The sequence below is a fragment of the Nyctereutes procyonoides genome, unplaced genomic scaffold, assembly GCF_905146905.1.
Source record: "Nyctereutes procyonoides isolate TBG_1078 unplaced genomic scaffold, NYPRO_anot_genome, whole genome shotgun sequence".
NCBI classification, from domain to species: Eukaryota; Metazoa; Chordata; class Mammalia; order Carnivora; family Canidae; genus Nyctereutes; species Nyctereutes procyonoides.
Window position 1 is genome coordinate 35707170 of NW_026575120.1, and position 16820 is coordinate 35723989.

The 16820-nt window shown below is 53.2% G+C and overlaps 1 protein-coding gene across 5 annotated transcripts in view; it reads right to left on the reverse strand.

Annotated features, from left to right (window-relative positions):
* Nucleotides 1–16820, reverse strand: part of LOC129515900 (olfactory receptor 6V1-like) — a 278554-nt gene that overhangs the window by 155693 nt on the left and 106041 nt on the right. The gene's annotated exons all lie outside the window — the stretch shown is intronic.

Consider the following 16820-nt stretch of genomic DNA (forward strand, 5'->3'; position numbering starts at 1 on the left):
TATCTGCTGCACCTTCAGGGACTGACGTGATGGAGCCAGTCCCGGCTACTGGAGCTGAGGGCTTGGTCTCAGCCGAGATGCCGGCTACTGAGACCAAGACAAGGTACATGGTGGTCAGACCTCTGAATCACTGTCCTGACCTGGAAGAGCCACCTGCACCCTTGTCCACCAGCCAGGAAGAGCACGCTCAGGCATGTGCTACCAAGGTCACTGAAGTGCCAGAGCAGCCCCCTGTCTCAGTGCAGGAACAGGCTTAGGCCCCCGAGGGACATCCTGAACCACCTCAAGCGCCCTCCCGAGATCTGACTTGGGGCCAGCTGCACCTTCAGGGTCTGAGGTGAAGGAGCCGGCCCGGCTGGTAGAGCTGAGATCTTGGCCTGAGCCGAGATGCGGGCTGCTGAGTCCAAGACAAGGTACGTGGTGGTCAGACCTCTGAATCACTGTCCCGACCTGGAAGAGCCACCTGCACCCTTGGGAGCCCTGGAGGCCGAACTGGACCCACCACTGGCTATCGAGCTCATCCATGTGCTGGAACAGCCAACTCACTCAGTGGAGCAACCAACCCGCTCCGGACCCCGAGCTTGAACCAACTCAAGCGCCATCCGGAGCTCCGACTGTGGGGCCAGCTGCACCTTCAGGGTCTGAGGTGAAGGAGCCGGCCCGGCTGCTGGAGCTGAGGGCTTGGCCTGAGCCGAGATGCGGGCTGCTGAGTCCAAGACAAGGTACATGGTGGTAGGACCTCAGAATCTCTGTCCCGAACTGGAAGAGCCACCTGCACCCTATCCACCACCCAGGAAGAGCACGCCCAGGCGTGTGCTATCAAGGTCACAGAAGTGCCAGAGCAGCCACCTGTCTCAGTGCAGGAACAGGCTTCGGCCACCGCATAACATCCTGAACCACCTCAGGAGCTCGCTCCAGCTCCGACGGTGGAACCTGCTGCACATTTAGGGCCTGACGTTATGGAGCCGGTCCAGGCTGCGGGAGCTGAGGGCTAGACCTGAGCCAAGATGCAGCCTCTGAGTTCAAGCCAAGGTACGTGGTGAGCAGACATCCGAATCAAGGCCCCGAACTGGAGGAACCACCTGCACCCTTGGGAGCCTTGGAGTCCGAAACAGGCGCAATCACGGGCATCGAGCTCATCGATGTGTGGAGCAGCCACGTCACTCAGTGGAGCTTCCGGCTTCGACCCCGAGCACTGAACCACCTCAAGCCCCCGCACGAGTTCCAAATGTGGGGCCTGCTGCACCTTCAGGGTCTGAGGGGATGGAAGCGATCCTGGTTGCTGGAACTGAGGGCTTGGCCTGAGCCGAGATGCTGGCTGCTGAGTCCAAGACAAGGTACATGGTGGTCAGACCTCTGAATCACTGTCCCGCCCTGGAAGAGCCACCTGCCCCCTCATCCACCACGGAGGAAGAGCACGCGCAGACGCGTCTATCAAGGTCACTGAAGTTCCATAGCAGCCACCTGTCTCAGTGCAGGAACAGGCTTCGGACCCCCAGTAACATCCTGAACCACCTCAGGAGCTCGCTTCAGGTCCGACTGTGGGGCCTGCTGCACCTTCAGGGTCTGAGGTGATGGAGCTGGTCCCGCCTGCTGGAGCTGAGGGCTTGGCCTGAGCTGAGATGCCAGCTGCCGAGTTCAAGAGAAGGTACATGGTGGTAGGACATCCTAATCTCTGTTCCGACCTGGAAGAGCCACCTGCACCCTTGGGAGCCCTGGAGACCGAACAGGCACCACCACGGACATAGAGCTCATCGATGTGCTGGAGCAGTCACCTATTAGTGCAGGAACCGACTTCGGACCCCGTGTAACATCCTGAACCACCTCAAGCGCCCTCCCAAGCTCCGACTGTGGGGCCTGCTGCACCTTCAGGATCAGAGGGTATGGAGGAGGCCCCGGCTGCTGGAGCTGAGGGCTAGGCCTGAGGGGTGATGCCAGCTGCTGAGTCCAAGACAGGGCATGTTGCGTTCAGAAATCTGAATCACTGTCCCGACCTGGAAGAGCCACCTGTACCCTCATCAACCACGGAGGAAGAGCACACCCAGATGCATGCTATCAAGGTCACTGAAATGCCAGAGCAGCCAGCTGTCCTAGTGCAGGAAGAGGCTTCGGACCCCGAGTAACATCCTGAATCACCTCAGGAGCCTGCCCCAGGTCCAAATGTGGGGCCTCCTGCACCTTCAGGGCCTCAGGTTATGGAGCCGGTCCACGCTGCTGGAACTGAGGGCTCGGCCTGAGCCATGATGCCGGCTGCTGAGTCCAGACAAGCTACGAGGTGTTCAGACCTCTGAATCATGTCCCACCCTGGAAGAGCCACCTTCACCCTTGGGAGCCCTGGAGACCGAACAGGCAACACCAAGGAAATAGAGCTCATCGATGTGCTGGAGCAATGACCTATTAGTGCAGGAACTGACTTCGGCCCCCGAGTAACATCCTGAACCACCTCAAGCGCCCTGCCGAGCTCCGACTGTGGGGCCTGCTGCACCTTCAGGATCAGAGGGTATGGAGGCGGCCCCAGCTGTTGGAGCTGAGGGGTAGACCTGAGCCGAGATCCCGGCTGCTGAGTTCAAGCCAAGGCACGTGGTGGTCACACCTCTGAATCACTGACCTGACCTGGAGGAGCCACCAGCACACTTGGGAGCCCTGGAGTACGAACAGGCGCCACCACTGGCATAGAGATCAACGATGTGCTGGAGCATCCAAGGATTAATTAGGGCAGAAACTGGCTTCGGCCCCCGAGGAACATCCGAAACCACCTCAAGCGCCCTCCTGAGATCTGACTTGGGGCCAGCTGCACCTTCAGGGTCTGAGGTGAAGGAGCCGGCCCGGCTGGTGGAGCTGAGATCTTGGCCTGAGCCGAGATGCGGGCTGCTGAGTCCAAGACAAGGTACATGGTGGTGAGACCTCAGAATCTCTGTCCCGAACTGGAAGAGCCACCTGCACCCTATCCACCACCCAGGAAGAGCACGCCCAGGCGTGTGCTATCAAGGTCACAGAAGTGGCAGAGCAGCCACCTGTCTCAGTGCAGGAACAGGCTTCGGCCACCCCATAACATCCTGAACCACCTCAGGAGCTCGCTCCAGCTCCGACGGTGGGGCCTGCTGCACCTTCAGGGTCTGAGGTGAAGGAGCCGGCCCGGCTGCTGGAGCTGAGGGCTTGGCCTGAGCCGTGATGCCGGCTGCTGAATCCAAGCCAAGGTACATGGTGGTCAGACCTCTGAATCACTGTCCCGACCTGGAAGAGCCACCTGCACCCTTGGGAGCCCTGGAGGCCGAACTGGACCCACCACTGGCTATCGAGCTCATCCATGTGCTGGAACAGCCAACTCACTCAGTGGAGCAACCAACCCGCTCCGGACCCCGAGCTTGAACCAACTCAAGCGCCATCCGGAGCTCCGACTGTGGGGCCAGCTGCACCTTCAGGGTCTGAGGTGAAGGAGCCGGCCCGGCTGCTGGAGCTGAGGGCTTGGCCTGAGCCGAGATGCGGGCTGCTGAGTCCAAGACAAGGTACATGGTGGTAGGACCTCAGAATCTCTGTCCCGAACTGGAAGAGCCACCTGCACCCTATCCACCACCCAGGAAGAGCACGCCCAGGCGTGTGCTATCAAGGTCACAGAAGTGCCAGAGCAGCCACCTGTCTCAGTGCAGGAACAGGCTTCGGCCACCGCATAACATCCTGAACCACCTCAGGAGCTCGCTCCAGCTCCGACGGTGGAACCTGCTGCACATTTAGGGCCTGACGTTATGGAGCCGGTCCAGGCTGCGGGAGCTGAGGGCTAGACCTGAGCCAAGATGCCGCCTCTGAGTTCAAGCCAAGGTACGTGGTGAGCAGACATCCGAATCAAGGCCCCGAACTGGAGGAACCACCTGCACCCTTGGGAGCCTTGGAGTCCGAAACAGGCGCAATCACGGGCATCGAGCTCATCGATGTGTGGAGCAGCCACGTCACTCAGTGGAGCTTCCGGCTTCGACCCCGAGCACTGAACCACCTCAAGCCCCCGCACGAGTTCCAAATGTGGGGCCTGCTGCACCTTCAGGGTCTCAGGGGATGGAAGCGATCCTGGTTGCTGGAACTGAGGGCTTGGCCTGAGCCGAGATGCCGGCTGCTGAGTCCAAGACAAGGTACGTGGTGGTCAGACCTCTGAATCACTGTCCGGGTCTGGAAGAGCCATCTGCACTCTCGGCGAACCCGGAGGGAGAGCATGCCCCGGCGTCTTTTGTAAAGGTCACTGAAGTGCCAGAGCACCCACCTGTCTCAGTGCAGGAACAGGCTTCGGACCCCGAGTAATATCCTGAAACACCTCAGGAGCCAACCCCAGCTCCGACTGTGGGGCCTCCTGCACCTTCAGGGCCTGAGACCCTGGACCTGGTCCAGGCTGCTGGAACTGAGGGCTCGGCCTGGGCCATGATTCCGGTTGCAGAGTCAGACAAGCTACGTGAGGTACAGACATCTGAATCTCTGTTCCGACCTGGAAGAGCCACCTGCACCCCCGGGAGCCCTGGAGGCCGAACAGGCGCCACCACGGACACAGAGCTCATCGATGTGCTGGAGCAAGAACCCTTTAGTGCAGGAACCGACTTCGGCCCCCGTGTAACATCCTGAACCACATCAAGCGCCCTCCCGAGCTCCGACTGTGGGGCCAGCTGCACCTTCAGGATCAGCGGGTATGGAGGTGGTCCCGGCTGCTGGAGCTGAGGGCTAGGCCTGAGGGGTGATGCCCGCTGCTGAGTCCAAGACAAGGTACATGGCGGTCAGAACTCTGAATCACTGCCCCAGCCCGGAAGAGCCACCTGCACCCTCATCAACCACTGAGGAAGAGCATACACAGATGCATGCTATCAAGGTCACTGAAGTGCCAGAGCAGCCACCTGTCTCAGTGCAGGAACAGGCTTCGGACCCCGAATAACATCCTGAACCACCTCAGGAGCCCGCCCCAGCTCCGACTCTGGGGCCTCCTGCACCTTAGGGCCTCAGGTTATGGAGCCGGTCGCGGCTGCTGGAGCTGAGGGCTTGGCCTGAGCCGAGATTCCGGCTGCTGAGTCCAAGACAAGGTACGTGGTGGTCAGACCTCTGAATCACTGTCCGGGTCTACAAGAGCCACCTGACCCTTGGGAGCCCTGGAGGTCGAAGAGGCGCCACCACTGGCATAGAGATCAACGATGTGCTGGAACATCCATGTATTAGGGCAGGAACCGGCTTCGGCCCCCGAGGAACATCCTGAACCACCTCAGGAGCCCGCCCCAGCTCCGACTTTTGGGCCTGCTGCACCATCATGGCCTGAGGTGATGGAGCCGGTCGTGGCTGCTGGAGCTGAGGGCTTGGCCTGAGCCTAGATGCCGGCTGCTGAGTCCAAGACAAGGTACGTGGTGGTCAGACCTCTGAATCACTCTCCGGGTCTGGAAGAGCCATCTGCACTCTTGGCAAACCCGCAGGGAGAGCATGCCCCGGCGTCTTCTATAAAGGTCACTGAAGTGCCAGAGCACCCACCTGTCTCAGTGCAGCAACTGGCTTAGGCCCCCGAGTAACATCCTGAAACACCTCAGGAGCCAACCCCAGCTCCGACTGTGGGGCCTCCTGCACCTTCAGGACCTGAGGTCATGGAGCTGGTCCAGGCTGCTGGAGCTGAGTACTCGGCCTGGGCCATGATTCCGGTTGCAGAGTCCAGACAAGCTACGTGATGTACAGACATCTGAATCACTGTTCCAACCTGGAAGACCCCCCTCACCCTTGGGAGCCCTGGAGGTTGAACAGGTGCCACCATGGACATAGAGCTCATGGATGTGCTGGAGCAGTCACCTATTAGTGCAGGAACCGACTTCGGCCCCCGAGTAACATCCTGAACCATCTCAAGCGCCCTCCTGAGCTCCGACTGTGGGGCCTGCTGCACCTTCAGGGTCAGAGGGTATGGAGGTGGTCCCGGCTGTTGGAGCTGAGGGCTAGGCCTGAGCCGAGATCCCGGCTGTTGAATTCAAGCCAAGGCATGTGGTGGTCAGACCTCTGAATCACTGTCCGGGTCTGGAGGAGCCACCTGCACCCTTGGGAGCCCTGGAGTCCGAGCAGGCAACACCACTGGCATAGAGATCAACGATGTGCTGGAGCATCCAAGTATTAGGGTAGGAACTGGCTTCGGTCCCCGAGTAACATCCTGAACCACCTCAAGTGCCCTCCCGAGCTCCGACTGTGAGGCCAGCTGCACCTTCAGGGTCTGAGGTGAAGGAGCCGGCCCGGCTGCTGGAGCTGAGGGCTTGGCCTGAGCCGAGATGCGGGCTGCTGAGTCCAAGACAAGGTACATGGTGGTAGGACCTCAGAATCACTGTCCCGACCTGGAAGAGCCACCTGCACCCTTGGGAGCCCTGGAGGCCGAGCAGGCGCCGACACTGGCATAGCGCTCCTCACTGTGATTGAGTAGGCACGTCACTCAGTGGAGCAACCGGCTTCAGACCCCGAGCAGTGAACTACCTCAAACACCCGCATGAGCTGCAACTGTGGGGTCTGCTGCACCTTCAGTGTCTGAGGTGATGGAGCTGGTCCCGGCTGCTGGAGCTCAGGGCATAGTCCAAGCCACGATGCCAGCTGGAGGGTTCAAGCCATGGTACCTGGTGTTCTGACCTCTGAATCACTGTCCCGACCTGGAGCAGCCACCTGCACCCTTGGGAGCCCTGGAGGATGAACAGGCCCCACCACCGGCCATCGAGCTCATCGATGTCCTGGAGCAGCCACCTCACTCACTGGAGCCACCGGCTTCAGACCCCGAGCACTGAACCACCTCAAGTGCCCACCCGAGCTCCAACTGTGGCGTCTTTTGCACCTTCAGGGAGTGAGGTGATTGAGCTGGTCCCGGCTGCTGGAGCTGAGGGCTTGGTCTGAGCCGAGATCCCGGCTGCTGAGTTCAAGCCAAGGTACGTGGTGGTCAGACCTCTGAATCACTGTCCCAACCTGGAAGAGCCAACTGCACCCTGTCCACCCCGCAGGAATAGCACGCCCAGGCGTGTGCTATCAAGGTCACTGAAGTGACAGAGCAGCCACCTGTTCAGTGCAGGAACAGGCTTCGGACCCCGCGTAACATCCAGAACCACCTCAGGAGCTCGTTCGAGCTCCTACTGTGGGGCCTGCTGCACCTTTAGGGCCTGAGGTGATGAAGCCGGTCCCGGCTGCGGGAGCTGAGGGCTAGACCTGAACCGAGATTCCGACTGCTGAATTCAAGCCAAGGTACATGGTTTTCAGACCTCTGAATCACTGTCCCGACCTGGAAGAGCCACCTGTACCCTTGGGAGCCCTGGAGGCCCAACAGGCCCCACTACCGGTATCGAACTCATCGATGTGCTGGAGTAGCCACCTCAGTCACTGGAGCAACCGGCTTCGCACCCCGAGCACTGAACCACCTCAAGAGCCCGCCGAGCTCCACTGTGGGGCCTACTGTACCTTGAGGGTCTGAGGTGAAGGACCTGGTCCCGGTTCTGGAGCTGAGGGCTTGTTCTGAGCCGAGATGCCGGCTGCGTGAGTCCAAGACTAGGTACATGGTGGTCAGACCTCTGAATCACTGTCCCGCCCTGGAAGAGCCACCTGCCCCCTCATCCACCACGGAGGAAGAGCACGCCCAGACGCGTGCTATCAAGGTCACTGAAGTTCCAGAGCAGCCACCTGTCTCAGTGCAGGAACAGGCTTCGGACCCCGAGTAACATCCTGAACCACCTCAGGATCTCGCTCCAGCTCCGACTGTGGGGCCTGCTGCACCTTCAGGGTCTGAGGTGATGGAGCTGGTCCCGGCTGCTGGAGCTGAGGGCTTGGCCTGAGCCGAGTTGCCAGCTGCTGAGTTCAAGCGAAGGTACATGGTGGTCAGACCTCTGAATCACTGTCCCGACCTGGAAGAGCACCTGCACCTTTGGGAGACCTGGAGGCCGAACAGGCCACACTACTGGCTATCGAGGTCCTCGATGTGCTGGAGCAGCCACCTTACTCAGTGGAGCCACTGGCTTCTGACCCCGGGCACTGAACCACCTCAAGGCCCCGCACGAGTTCCAACTGTGGGGCCTACAGCACCTTCAGGGCCTAAGGTGATCGAGGCCGTCCCGGCGGCTGGAGCTGAGGGTTAGGCCTGAGGGTTGATGCCAGCTGCTGAGTCCAAGACAGGGTACATGGTGGTCAGACTTCTTAATCACTGTCCGGACCTGGAAGAGCCCCCTGCACCCTCGGCCACCCCACAGGAAGGGCACTCCCAGGCGTCTGCGATCAAGGTCACTGAAGTGCCGGAGTAGCCACTTGTCTCAGTGCAGCAACCAGCTTCGGCCCCCAGGTAACATCCTGAACCACCTCAGGAGCCCGCCCCAGCTCCGACTGTGGGCCTTGATGCACCTTCCGGGCCTGAGGTTATGGAGCCGGTCCCGGCTCTTGGAGCTTAGGGCTAGGCCTGAGCGCTGATGGCAGCTGCTGAGTCCAAGACAAGGTACACGGTGGTCAGACCTCTGAATCACTGTCCGACCTGGAGGAACCACCTGCACCCTTGGGAGCCCTGGAGGCTGAACAGGCCCCACTACCGGCTATGGAGCTCATGGATATACTGGAGCAGCCACCTCACTCAGTGAAGCAACCCACTTCGGACCCCAAGCACTGAACCACCTCAAGAGCCCGCCCGAGGTCTGACTGTGGGGCCTGCTGCACCTTTAGGGTCTGAGGTGATGGTGCCGGTCCCGGCTGCGGGAGCTGAGGGCTAGACCTGAGCCGAGATGCCGGCTGCTGAGTTCAAGCCAAGGTACGTGGTCGTCAGACATCTGATTCGCTGCCCCGACCTGGAGGAGCCACCTGCACCCTTGGCCCCCCCGCAGAAGAGCATGCCCAGGTGTCTGCTCTCCAGTCATCGAAGGGCTGGAGCTGCCACCTACCTCAGTGGATCCACCAGCCTCAGCCCCCAAGCAGGAGCTCGTGATGGCTGCAGCCCAACGGAAGGGTTCCCCTCCCCTCTCATTGCGCTGTTTCTGTATTTTTTTTTCATAAACCTCTATAATTGCTTCATGAATTTTATTTGTAATAAAGGATATGTTAACTTCACACAAAATTTCCTCTGATGCTTTTAAATTATACGTCGTGTTACTTTAGGTCCATTCACAGTGTCACACAGACGAGACGAGAAGGTTCCTGGGCCACATTTCCACCACAGAGACAGCCGACTACCTACCATCGTGCCCACGCCCTCCCTGCCATCCATGCAGCCACTGCCTTTCTCCCCATCTCTCCGGCCTTTCCTCCTCTGGGACGTGCGTGTGCCTGGCATCCTGGCTGTGGCCTCCTGTCTCTTCCGCAGATACGAGAGCGACTCATCATCTTCCCAGTAGTTAAGAAACATGTCATTTTTACTTCAAAGCCATATTGCTGAGTGAACAAAGATCATGTGAAGCCCCCAAATGAAGTATTTTCATTGTCCAGGATAGGTTCCCCCTGTGTAATGTGTCAGGTTCCTTAAGGTTTCAGACAGATAATATTTACTTCCTAAAATAAGGATTCCAACAGGAAGAAAAGAGGACATTAACCTTCTACCAAGAAGCAATCTCCCGGGGCACGTGGTTGGCTCCTCCAGGGCTCTCCCTCTGCGTGCAGCGCGGGGTGCGGGCATGGGGGTGTGTGCGCGGGTGTGACGGGTGGGGAGGGCCCTCGACCGGGTCCTGGTCCTCCTGGAGGGCACTGGGTGCTCAAGCATGTGACAGGATGGACAGACCCTCAATCCTGGGCCACTGGATCCTAGGCCTAGCCCCACCAGGACCCTCGGGCTCCCCCAGCAGTGACCTCCTCCCCAGCTGGCCCCAACCTCGGTAGCCCTCAAGTTTCGGTTGTGTGCGAGAGGCAGCTGTGATTCCTGCTCATGACACCGAGGGAGGAGAAGCAGGGATCCCTCTCCTCCCACAACATCGGGTTCAGGGGAGTCCACGTGATGTGAAGCTGCAGGAGAGCCCTGGGTCAGTAATCTGTGTCTTCTCTGCCACGAGGTGCAGCTCCCCAGGCAGAGGAGACAGAGCCTCAGAGAGAGGAAGTTTGGGGCTCCCCCTGCGGCAGAGAGAGAAGCACCATGGAACAGGGAGCTGGTGGGTGAGGACAGCTCTGAGCACCAGGGGAAGGGCTGCCAGGGGCCGGGGCGCTGCCCTCTTGCTCAGGGGGATGGGCTCTGTGTGGGTGGGGAGCAAGTGGCCAGGCTTCATCCTACAGAGGTTTCCATCAAAAATCAAGTCAAGAGGCGGGGCAATATGGCAGAAGAGTAGGGTCCCCAGGTCACCTGTCCCCACCAACTTAGGTAACTTTCAAATCATCCTGAAAACCTACAAATTCGGCCTGAGATTTAAAGAGAGACCAGCTGGAATGCTGCAGTGAGAAGAGTTTGTGCTTCTATCAAGGTAGGAAGATGGAAAAAAACATAAAGAAATAAAAAGCCTCCAAGGAGGAGGGGCCCTCCGTGAGGAGCCAGGCTAAGGCCGGGGAGAGAGCCCCCAGGACAGGAGAGCCGAGGCCCGGAGGAGCAGGAGCTTCACCAATCTTCCCGGATGGAAAGGCGCTTGCAGGGAGATGGGGCAGGTCTCCAGAAAGGGCGGGGACACCCCCAGGCTCCCAGGGACACTAACAGAGGACCTGCACCCCGGGGAGAGCGCCCCACACCCCGCAGCCAAGCTCCCTAAAGGGCTGCAGCGTGCGCACCGCGGGCCCCGGGAGCAGCTGGGCAGCGGATCCGTGGAAGGGGCTGTGCGACCCCGGAGCACGATCCCAGCAGTGCAGGCCCCAGAGCCCAGGGCACCAGGGGACACAGTCCAGGATCCAGCGCTTCCCTTGGGACAGGCAGAGGCCGGGAGGACACAGGACAGCGAGGACACTCCTGCCTCCAGGGGCCCCGAGGTATGCAGGCCAGTGCCCCCGCCCCCAGAGCATCCAGGCCCCTGCGAACTGGGAGCTGTGGTAGTTACTGCGGGAGCTGACTCTAGGGCTGGACAGCTGGCGGCTGCCAGTGTCATTGTCCCTCCTGGTGTCACCCTATAGCTGGTACTCAGCAGGGGCCTCACAGGATGAACAGTTCCTACTGAGCCGTGCACCTGGGGGGGGGGCAGCTCCCCCAGGTGCACACACCTGACAATCAGCACAGCAGGCCCCTCCCCCAGAAGACGAGCTAGAAGGACAGGGGAAAAGCAAGTTATTGACCAAGCAGCACTGGAAAGTTCCAGGGGAAGTCGAGGAATCTACAGTATATACAATCAGAGGATACCCCCCCACCTTGTTTTTTGTTTTCTGTTTCTTCCCCCCACCCCTTTATTTTTCTTTTTCTTTCTCTTTCTCCTTTTTCCAGTACAACTTCTTTTGGCCACTCTGTACTGAGCAAAATGACTAGAAGGAAAAACTCAACTCAAAAGAAAGAATCAGAAACAGTACTGTCTCTCACAGAGGTACAAAATTTGCATTATAATTCAGTGTCAGAAAGCCAATTCAGAAGCACAATTATAAAGCTACTAGTGGCTCTAGAAAAAAGCGTTAAGGATTCAAGAGACTTCATGTCTGCAGAATTTAGATCTCATCAGGCCAAAATTAAAAATCAATTAAATGAGATGCAATCCAAACTGGAGTTCCTAACGATGAGAGTTAATGAGGTAGAAGAATGAGTGAGTGACATAAAAGACAAATTGATGGCAAGAAGGGAAACTGAGGAAAAAAGAAAAACAAAAGATCATGAGGATAGGATAAGGGAAATAAATGACAGCCTCAGAAGAAAAAAATCTACATTGAATTGGGGTTCCCGAGGGCGCTGAAAGGGACAGGGGTCCAGAAAGTGTATTTGAACAAATCATAGCTGAGAACTTCCCTAACTTGGGAAGGGAAATAGGCATTCAGATCCAGCAGATAGAGAGATTCCGCCCCCCGCCCCAAAATCAATAAAAACCGCTCAACACCTCACATTTAATACTGAAACTTGCAAATTCCAAAGATAAAGATAAAATCCTTAAAGCAGCAAGAGACAAGAGATCCCTGACTTTTATGGGGAGGAGTATCAGGGTATAACAGCAGACCTCTCCACAGAGACCTAGCAGGCCAAAAAGGGCCGGCAGGATATAATCAGGGTCCTAAATAAGAAGAACCTGTAGCCAAGAATACTTTATCCAGCAAGGCTCTCATTCAGAATAGAAGGAGAGAGAAAGAGCTTCCAAGATAGGCAGAAACTGAAAGAATATGTGGCCACCAAACCAGCTCTGCAAGAAATTTTAAGGGCGATTCTGTAAGACAAAGAGGATGCCCAAGGAAATAATCCACAAAAACAGGGACGGAATCGGTATCATGATGGCACTAAATTCATATCTTTCAATAGTAACTCTGAACGTGAATGGGCTAAATGATCCCATCAAAACGCATAGGGTTTCAGACTGGGTAAAAAAGCAAGACCCATCCATTTGCTGTCTACAGGAGACTCATTTTAGACACAAGGACACCCACAGCCAGAAAATAAAATGTTGGGGAACCATTTACCATTCAAATGGTCCTCAAAAGAAAGCTGGGATAGCCATCTTTATATCAGATAAATTAAAGTTTATCCCAAACACTGTAGTAAGAGATGAAGAGGGACACTATATCACACTTAAAGGGTCTATCCAACAAGCGGACCTAACAATCATGAATATTTGTGCCCCGAATGTGGGAGCTACCAAGTATATCAATCAATGAATAACCAAAGTTAAGACACACTTAGATAATAATACACTTATACTTGGTGACTTGAACATAGCGCTTTCTAAAATTGATAGATCTTCTAAGTACAACATCCCCAAAGAAACAAGAGCTTTAAATGATACACTGGACCAGATGGATTTCACAGATATTTACAGAACTTTACGTCCAAACACAACTGAGTACACATTCTGCTCAAGTGCACATGGGACTTTCTCCAGAAGAGGCCACATACTGGGTCATAAAACAGGTCTTAATTAATACCAAAAGATTGGGCTCGTCCCCTGCATATTTTCAGACCATAACGATTTGAAATTAGAACTAAATCGGCGAAGAGGGAGAGTTTGACTTCTTCTTTGCCAATTTGAATGCCTTTAATGTCTTTTTGTTGTCTGATTGCTGAGGCTAGGACTTCCAATACTATGTTGAATAGCAGTGGTGAGAGTGGACATCCCTGTCTTGTTCCTGATCTTAGGGGAAAGGCTCCCAGTGCTTCCCCATTGAGAATGATATTTGCTGTGGGCTTTTCGTAGATGGCTTTTAAGATGTCGAGGAAAGTTCCCTCTATCCCTACACTCTGAAGAGTTTTGATCAGGAATGGATGCTGTATTTTGTCAAATGCTTTCTCTGCATCTAATGAGAGAATCATATGGTTCTTGGTTTTTCTCTTGCTGATATGATGAATCACATTGATTGTTTTACGAGTGTTGAACCAGCCTTGTGTCCCGGGGATAAATCCTACTTGGTCATGGTGAATAATTTTCTTAATGTGTTGTTGGATCCTATTGGCTAGTATCTTGTTGAGAATTTTTGCATCCATGTTCATCAGGGATATTGGTCTGTAATTCTCCTTTTTGGAAGGGTCTTTGTCTGGTTTTGGAATTAAGGTGGTGCTGGCCTCATAGAACGAATTTGGAAGTACTCCGTCTCTTTCTATCTTTCCAAACAGCTTTAGTAGAATAGGTATGATTTCTTCTTTAAACGTTTGATGGAATTCCCCTGGGAAGCCATCTGGCCCTGGACTCTTGTGTCTTAGGAGGTTTTTGATGATTGCTTCAATTTCCTCCCTGGTTATCGGCCTGTTCAGGTTTTCTATATCTTCCTGGTCCAGTTTTGGTAGTTTGTGGCTTTCCAGGAATGCGTCCATTTCTTCTAGATTGCCTAATTTATTGGCGTAGAGCTGTTCATAATATGTTTTTAAAATCGTTTGTATTTCCTTGGTGTTGGTAGTGATCTCTCCTTTCTCATTCATGATTTTATTAATTTGAGTCTACTCTCTCTTCTTTTTAATAAGGTTGGCTAATGGTTTATCTATCTTATTAATTCTTTCAAAGAACCAACTCCTGGTTCTGTTGATCTGTTCCACAGTTCTTCTGGTCTCAATTTCGTTGAGTTCTGCTCGAATTTTAATTAACTCTCTTCTGCTGCTGGGCGTCGGGTCGATTTGCTGCTTCTTCTCTAGCTCCTTTATGTATAAGGTTAGCTTTTGTATTTGAGTTCTTTCCAGTTTTTGAATGGATGCTTGTATTGCGATGTATTTCCCCCTCAGGACTGCTTTTGCTGCATCCCAAAGATTTTGAACAGTTGTATCTTCATTCTCATTAGTTTCCATGAATCTTTTTAATTCTTCCTTAATTTACTGGTTGACCCTTTTATCTTTTAGCAGGATGGTCCTTAACCTCCACGTGTTTGAGGTCCTTCCAAACTTCTTCTTGTGATTGAGTTCTAATTTCAAGGCATTATGGTCTGAGAATATGCAGGGGACGATCCCAATCTTTTGGTATCGGTTCAGACCTGATTTGTGACCCAGTATGTGGTCTATTCTGGAGAAAGTTCCATGTGCACTTGAGAAGAATGTGTATTCAGTTGAGTTTGGATGTAAAGTTCTGTAGATATCTGTGAAATCTATCTGGTCCAGTGTATCATTTAAAGCTCTCGTTTCTTTGGAGTCACAAGAAGAAGTTTGGAAGGATTTCAAACATGTGGAGGTTAAGGACCATCCTGCTAAAGGATGAAAGGGTCAAACAGGAAATTAGGGAAGAATAAAAAAGATTCATGGAAACTAAGGAGAATGAAGATACAACCGTTCAAATTCTTTGGGATACAGCAAAAGATTTCCCTTGAGGGGGAAATACACTGCAATACAAGCATCCATCTAAAAACTGGAAAGAACTCAAATACAAAAGCTAACTTTGCACCTGAAGAAGCTGGAGAAAAAAACAGCAAATAGATCCTACACCCAGCAGAAGAAGAGGGTTAATAAAGATTTGAGCAGAACTCAATGAAATAGAGACCAGAAGAACTGTGGAACAGATTAACAAAACCAGGAGTTGGTTCTTTGAAAGAATTAATAAGATAGATAAACCATTAGCCAGCCTTATTAAAAAGAAGAGACAAAAGACTCAAATTAATAAAATCATGAATGAGAAAGGAGACATCACCACCAATACCAAGGAAATACAAATGATCTTAAAAACATTTAAGAGCAGGTATATGCCAATAAATTAGGCAATCTAGAAGAAATGGACACATCTCTGTAAAACCACAAACTACCGAAACTGGAACAGGAAGAACTAGAAAACGTGACCAGGCTGATAACCGGGGAGGAAATTGAAGCAATCATCAAAAACCTCCCAAGACACAAAAGTCCAGGGCCAGATGGCTTCCCAGGGGAATTCCATCAAACGTTTAAAGAAGAAATCATACCTATTCTACTAAAGCTGTTCAGAAAGATAGAAAGAGATGGAATACTTCCAAACTCGTTCTGAAGCCACCATCACCTTAATTCCAAAACCAAAGACTCCACCAAAAAGGAGAATTACAGACCACTATCCCTGATGAACACAGATGCAAAAATTCTCAACAAGATATTAGCCAATAGGATCCAACAGTACATTAAGAAGATTATTCACCATGACCAAGTGGGATTTAACCCCGGGATACAAGGCAGGTTCAACACTCATAAAGCAATCAATGTGATAGATCATATCCGCAAGAGAAAAAACAAGAACCATATGATCCTCTCATTAGATGCAGAGAAAGCATTTGACAAAGTACAGCATCCATTCCTGATCAAAACTCTTCAGAGTGTAGGGATAGAGGAAACATTCCTCAGCATCTTAAAAGCCATCTAAGAAAAGCCCACAGCCAATATCATTGTCAGTGGGGAAACACTGGGAGTCTCTCCCCTAAGATCAGAACAAGACAGGGATGTCCACTCTCACCACTGCTATTCAACACAGTACTAGAAGTCCTAGCCTCAGCAATCAGGCAACAGAAAGAAACAAAAGGCATTCAAATTAGCAAAGAAGTAGTCAAACTCTCCCTCTTCGCCGATGACATGATACTGTACATAGAAAACCCAAAGACTCCACCCCAAGATTGCTAGAACTCATACAGCACTTCGGCAGTGTGGCAGGATACAAAATCAATGCCCAGAAGTCAGTGGCATTTCTACACACTAACAATGAGACTGAAGAAGGAGAATTTAAGGAGTCAATCCCATTTACAATTGCACCCAAAAGCATAGGATACCTAGGAATAAACCTAACCAAAGAGGTAAAGGATCTATGCCCTAAAACCTACAGAACACTTCTGAAAGAAATTGAGGAAGACACAAAGAGATGGAAAAATACTCCACGTTCATGGATTGGAAGAATTTATATTGTGAAAATGTCAATGCTACCCAGGGCACTGTACACATTTAATGCAATCACTATCAAATACCATGGACTTTGTTCAGAGAGTTCGAACAAATCATCCTAATTTGTGTGGAATCAGAAAAGACCCTGAATAGCCAGGGGAATATTGAAAAAGAAAACCAGAGCTGGGGGCATCACAATGCCAGATTTTAGGTTGTACTACAAAGCTTTGGTCATCAAGACAGTGTGGTACTGGCAAAAAAACAGACACATGGATCAATGGAACAGAATAGAGAATCCAGAAGTAGACCCTCAACTCTAGGGTCAACTAATACTCAACAAAGCAGGAAACACTATCCACTGGAATAAAGACAGTCTCTTCGATAAATGGTGCTGGGACATTGGACATCCACATGCAGAAGAATGAAACTCGACCATTCTCTTACACAAAACACCAAGATAAACTCAAAATGGATGGAAGATCTAAATGTGAGA